Source organism: Photinus pyralis, unplaced genomic scaffold, assembly GCF_008802855.1.
Source record: "Photinus pyralis isolate 1611_PpyrPB1 unplaced genomic scaffold, Ppyr1.3 Ppyr1.4_LG1, whole genome shotgun sequence".
NCBI lineage: Eukaryota > Metazoa > Arthropoda > Insecta > Coleoptera > Lampyridae > Photinus > Photinus pyralis.
Window position 1 is genome coordinate 52,990,860 of NW_022170249.1, and position 7,119 is coordinate 52,997,978.

A 7,119-nucleotide genomic window follows, 5' to 3' on the forward strand; every position below is an offset into this window, starting at 1 on the left:
GCGATCGATGACAAATTAAATTACAACTTTTTCGAAACGATACACAACAAAAGAACTCGCGATTAAAATAATCAAAGCAAGACCAAAATCCCAGTCTCAGGAATTTTAGTTTCGTTCCGTCGAGTCACCGTATCGAACGAGCTGTCACTGAGCGAGAACTAATGTTACCGTATGAAGTACGGTAATACAACGCTAAGACAAATAATTAAAAAAAATTCGATCGATTTCTAACTCCATTCGTGTGGTTGTCCCATTCTTTTTATTCAAACAGAAAAATGATTGTAGAAACAGCTTCGAATATATCGAGTATGCGATGAAATCGTCTACCGCCACTTGTTAACCTTATATACGGTATTTCCTCATCGCACATACTTCGGTCGTTTGAGGTTCTACGATTAGGTTAACCGAGGTATGCATACGAAGTTTGTCTCTCGATTTAGTACCTTAAACGAGACATGGAAGACTAACATCGATTTAAAGCTTCGTGTTTTCATTGTGTCTCTTTAAACGCTCAACTCTAATTTGCACGTAATATGGGACAAATGGTTGATGTTCCACAAACATGGCACGAAATACAACATTTTTCTGCGAGTACTGCAGAACAATAAACAGTTTTCCCCTGTTTTCGAGAAAATCTAGCATCGAAAGACGACAGACAAGCGAACATTATCCCAGTTCTGTTAAAATGTCCGATGCAAAAGGCTATTAGTCTTTAAAGTATTTAACTTGTGGGAACGGTTAAGGGGTAGTATGAGTGCAAAAAATCGCGTGGTTTCCGGACCGGAAGTTTTATCAGAACGCTGAAAATTGGGCATCTCACCGACTATTTTCATTGTGTCCGGTCATTTGTCCACGCGCAGTGAAGTGCCACCGAATACCCTTCTTTCTGCATATCTTATATGATTTTCCTAACGCTTGCGATTATCAGGAAGGAATTGTTAATATTTAAATTTATTATTGTAACCAATATTTCAGATGAAAGTGCAAGGGATGCATTGCATGTACCGTAGGTATACCACACTCAAGATAGTATTTTGAGAAATGACATGCAAAAGACATCACTGATAGAACAATCTGGAACTCATACAATCAATCAATCAAAAAACGTTTATTTTATTGGGGGCGGGAGGTGAGAATTATTGATACGTATACAAGATGACAAGCTGTTCAGGACTCAATTGTCATCTTCCGCTGCAAATTTATTTCAGTGCATTTGGTTTGGTGACGTCGGTTTGGAGTTTAAACAGCGAATCATGTGTGGAGCGACATTGGCTGGGCGGAATCCGTACTGGTTAGTTGGGGGAAGGTTTTAGAATTCGAGGTGTTCTCTGAGAAGGGTGGAAATGGTTCATAACGGTTGGGAGAGTTGGCGCTGCGTTTCCTTAAACCCCCCGCATAAACGGCCAACTAGCTGAAGGTTAAACAAGAAAATGAAAGCTTGAGAGCTATCACAGCGGTGAATTTGATCTTCGACCTTCGTTGCACTTACCAATGGTTGAGTGCCACTTAATTTCTAACTCTCCCCGTATGAAATTGAGAAGATACGAGGGTAGTAAAAACAGTACAAATCTATTTAGCACCAAAAGTTCAAACAAATGGCAAAAATAAAAATTCTCTCCCCAATCGGATATCATAAGACACACAATATACAAAATACTCCCAAATTACGAATTTGGACGAGTGTAAGTACATTGTTTACATTTCCATGAAATATACATTATTATAATTACGTTACTCACAAACTCCTATTAACTTGACTTTACAATTGAAATTTTCTAGTTTAATAAACCTTCAATCAAGAATGATCGATTAAATCGATTACCTACTGAATGTTAAAACAAGTTTCCACAAATAAATTGATATTTCGTATAAGGCCAAGTACAAGGAAAACATAAGGCAACTCTTACCTTGTATAAATGATGCTGACCCCAAGAAGTAAGCTCAATTCTCGCATCCGAAACCTGCAAATAATCAAAAGAACCTCCCAAGCCGCAGAGCTCGGTATATAATTAATTGACTAATGCCTGAAGGGCCTTGCTCTACCCGTTATCTCATTCTATAACAGGTATGGCCGGTCGCTTCAGAAGGAAGTGGTTGTCTACAATAATATTCAGGAGTGAAATTCGATAATAACTTAACCAAGATAGCAAAAATATTTATTTGTTACTCAGTTGTAAACGTTGATTAACAAGACAAAACGCAAACGGGTAAACGTCATGTTTAAACGCTACTGACTTGTAAAACTGACAGCAGACCTGTAAAAACAGCAGACCTGTAAAAATTTTACAAGTTAGTAATCTAGTAATTTCATTGGCCAGAATTAATGCGAAGTCTCTGTTACATGGAGAACATGATATTTTAGACATTTCTTCAAGATCAATTTAAGAACTAATTATTTACGTTTACAAATGAGTAACAAATAAAATATTGTACATTATACGCCAGGTAATAGTTTTTACTGGTTCTAGGAGATGACAGGCTCGCCTAACGGCTCGCCAGTCAACTTCTCCTATCGCCAGTAAAAACTCACTTACCTGGCTAATAATGTAAAATACTATAAATAGGTACAGAAGTTAACAAATTAATTGAACGTGATAGCATATAACCCTGAAAGGGCAAAAATAGTTAATACTAATACGCTAAAAGTTACGGAAGTGGTCTCTTTCTTCAGTATTTGACACTCCTATGCTCGTGTTTTAAGAGTCTACAGGAATAAAAAAAATTATTATTATTATCGAATGCCCATGTCAAATCTCGTTCGCGACCCGTTGACCCATTTCACATCAAATGGCCGCTCGTTATCAGCAGGTGGAAGATATGTCAAAGATGTTGGCACTCGCAGGTAACGGTGAATTTAACTCAAGGTTACATGCTCGTACGTCGACAGAATTGTGGTAAAGCGTCTCTGAAACTTAAGCTGGTCCTTACAGTTGAATTAAATTTGAATTGAACGACCATTAAAACTAAAACTTGAAAATTAAAAAGTCGAGCCGGAACTTGAACCCTAAAAGAAATCAAAGGTAACCTTCTCTTTGATAATCTAAAATGTACTTGTAATTGTACTTACGATAAAGAAGAAAAAACCTAATTATATCCTCGTACGGAGTTAAAGGCGAATCCGTCCACCAATTATTCCAGAATTCCCAATTTAATTACCCCAATTGCCGGAGATGAATAAAATATGGATCATGGCAATTAAAAATCCATGCGTTCTCACTAACGCTTCAGCTGTTTAATTAAAATGAAGAAATGTACGCCTTTTTTCACGGATTAGACAGACGATGTAGGGATCGGAAAGGTTTTGGGCGATAAGGACGGTTTTGTTGGGAGTGGAGGTACCGCCTAGTCGATGTCAGAATGATTTTAAGACGGGGGTGGACTGGAGATGTGTTCGACAAACAAGTTCCAATTGGTGTTTTTAAAATCTTTACGTAAAATACGAAAAGATGGCGGAGGTGGTCAATCGGTAAACGAAGTTTTACGAGTAACGGTAGATGATCGGAGGTAATGGAAGTGCCTAAGTAGCAGTCTGGTTAGAAGAACCGTATGGGCGGTTCCATACCTACTTAGAATATGTGAAGATGCGGATAAAGGAAGTCGGACGGTTGGTTGCTCGGGAGACTATGCGCGTGTGACTTTGAGATGGTTAATGGCCGCTATGATTTCTTCCATTCCGAGATAGCCCTCCGTCAAAGCGCAGGAGAGAAATAGGGGTTTGGATGGGGCGCTACGGGGTCTGCGGCCGGATAATTGAGTGCGTGTTTAGGTTTTGTTTCCATGTGTTGAGTGTTTGTATTGGTGCTTGTTTCTAGTAGTGCTATGTGGTTGTGGTTGAGTTTAAGGTTTCTGAGTGTAGGTTGGAGTGGAGCGATTGTTGAGTAATTGTTTCTGGGAGGTGATGGTTGTTGAAATGTTCTTGATGCCTGGTAACTGTGGACTAGGGTTCGGAAGTGGAGGCAATGAGTGCGATTGTGATCCTTGGCATGTGTTGTTAACGTAATTTCGGTCTGAATATCGGAATGTATGCAACATAATTCAAGTTATTTAATAAGATCTGGAACATTTTTTTTTTTCAAATAGACACAGAAAAATGGAAAAATCTGTCGAATTATCATTTTAACGTTAGATTATTTAGTCGGTAATTGTTTAGTTCAATTAATTCTATTTGTTGCATATAGATCGTATGATAAATTTAAAACGAGTAACTAAGGGAAAATGTAATCGAAATTTGTAAGTGAGGTTAAAGTTTTATCTGGTCAGGTGTTGATAAAAAATTGTTATGGGACAAGAATTAATTGTTTTTCGACAAACAATGTCACGTGTGAGATAAGCGATGCAGGTACTTAATCAGTTCTGGCGACGAATGTCGTCAGATGAATAACGATGTTGAATTTGTTAGAAAAGTTGGTTTTTGCTTAAAAGAAGAATAAAGAGTAAACTTATGTCTGGGGTTATCTTGAAAGAGGGCGTAAATGTGTGTGACCCTAAATTTGGTACCGGTAGTCCAGCTAGCGGGCTACGCAATTTAAAAAAAAGAACCTTTCTGTATTGATCATGACAAGTCAGATTTAAAGGCCTTAATGCTTAATGGTGCGCTTGACACTGTGCCTACCGTCGTGCTCGGGCCGAGTCCGCTCAGGTGCGAGTGAACATATCGATTACGAGTTCTGTTGATCACACACAATTTTACTAGGCTTGGTTTGCAGTATATGCAAAATGTGCAGAAATTGTGCCGTTGCTGCGTATTGCTAATGTTGCCACATTACAATCGAACGAATTAAAAGCAATTTGAGCTATAAAAGAAACGACTTCCTAGACGCGATGGGATTCCGGGAGTAGGATAAACGACGAAAACGAGTCTTGGTGCATCTGCACGATTTCTCAGAGAGAGTAGACATTAAGGATCCAGAGACGTTCAGGAAACCACCTAAGCGTTTAACACAAACCAATTGAAGAACTTGTTATCAATGGTGAACATTTTAATTAAAAGCAAGATACTTCCTGATGAGAGCTGCTGTGAGCCAGAATTAAAAATTACAGATTACTCTTCGTTACTTGCGCGCACTGGAGATTCGTTCAGCACATTGGAACATTATCTTTCGATAGCATTCCAAAGAGTACCATAATCCAATTCCTACCCAGAAGTTCTTAAAAGCTATATATGAGGGATGAAGATTTTATTAAAGGTAAGTAATCAACTTTATTTTAGATGTATTTAGAAAAAACAAGCGTCAACTGAAAATACAAGATATTGATACACGTACATTGTGAAACGAGGTGAAGTAAACATGTATTAATTTAATGAATCAAAGGCCAAATACTTCTGATGCAGCGAGTCGTATAGATCTGGTTCTTGGGAAGGGTTGGTAGTTCCATATTCACTAAACTATATTGCCCCCAGAATCTGTCACTATTAGTTTCGCGAAGGAAGTATTCGTGGAATGGTTGCTTTCCAGCATGCTCCAGAATAAATTGTGAGCGCAATTGAACAAATGGACTGTGACCTCTGCAACGACGTAACATCGTTGGTTTTGCATACAGTGACCTTAAATTTCGGACTGGGCAATGCAAAGCAAAGCTCTAGTGGAAGTTGCCTCAGTTGCTGGCTACATATTCCGAATGAAAAAAAATTCATTCTTCAGTCCTTTCAGTGGATCGTTTATAGATCCTGTGCAGTGATTAGGGATGGCACCTTGTGACATATTGGAACTGTATCCCTTTGGTTAGACGCCTCTGGTTTTGCCTATTCGTGGAATGCCTTGGTGTCGCTGTATCGATTCATGCTTGCCATGTGAAGATGTTGGCAATGTGTGTGTACTGTCTTCATTGGGTCGCTGCCTGCCGTTAAATCTCTATTATGAAGACAGATGTGGTCGCGAAGGGTTCCTACTTCTTGATATATTCAACTCTTGAGTATTCGATTGGCTTAACTTCATTTCACCTTTAATTTGATAGTTGCATCACTTCCAGTTTCATCATAGTTCTCTTGTCCCAATTGCGAGGCTCCAGAGACTGAGCAATTGGTCTTCAAACTGAAAAGAAACTAAATGACAACTTATTGCAACTAACAAGTAAATTCTTCATATTTTCAGATGCCTACATCTACAAGACCGGATTGGGCAGCAATAGCCAAAAGGTTTTGAGAGAAGAATGCAGTTCCAAAATGCTGCGGCGCACTAGATGGCACAGCATATCAAAGCATACATGTGTGCCAACAATAGTCACAGTGACTTCCTACAACTACAAAAGGACTATTTCAGCACCATACTTTTCTGCCCTTAGTTGATCACAATTACTGTTTTACTTAATTAGATAATTGCGATCTAGATGGACGTGTAAAGACAGCACGGTTTTTAGGGAAATTAGTTCATTGAAAGGCAAAGCAATAGAATGGAATCAGTACGGATTTCCAAAGTGCGGCTTAGTTGTTGGAGATGATGCCTTCCACTGAAGATTATTTGATCGAAACCGATTCCAAGGCATTGGTCGCTTAATCAAAAACTCCTGAAAACAGTATTCATTATAGACTCTCTAGAGCAAGGAGAATCGTCGGAAACACGCATTTGGCGTTTTTGGCAGCGATGTTTCAGAATTATTCAGAAGCACTATTTGTTAAGCCTGAAAAAAGTGGATGATGTCCCATTCACCAATTCGGCTACGCATAACACGCCTAAATTTCTTACATGCCACCTTCTTCTGTGCGGGAAGATGAAATGGAACCAATATTATATTAGCATTGGAGAAAGAAAATGCATGTTTGATTACAGATATAGTGTGTGCAATTTGGTAGTAACACACTTCAAGCTACTTTGGCCTGCAAATTGCAGAAGAAAATTTACCGAATGTATTTTACTGAGAGAAAGCGAGGCAGGTGATGCAGTGGCAATAATGGATACACTAGTAAATAATTCTGACATGCTTTGGGACTCAATAATGTGTATAAGCCTAAATAAAATATATGATGGTATATGTTCTCTACTTACATGATTGAGAAATGTTTCCCTGGTATTAAATCCACTTCTTTAAAAATCTGTGCGGCCTGTGTAAACCAGGGCAAAATGCGAAACACATACGATCATCCGGTACATTCCGGATTTAATCGCACGCTTATTCCTCTCT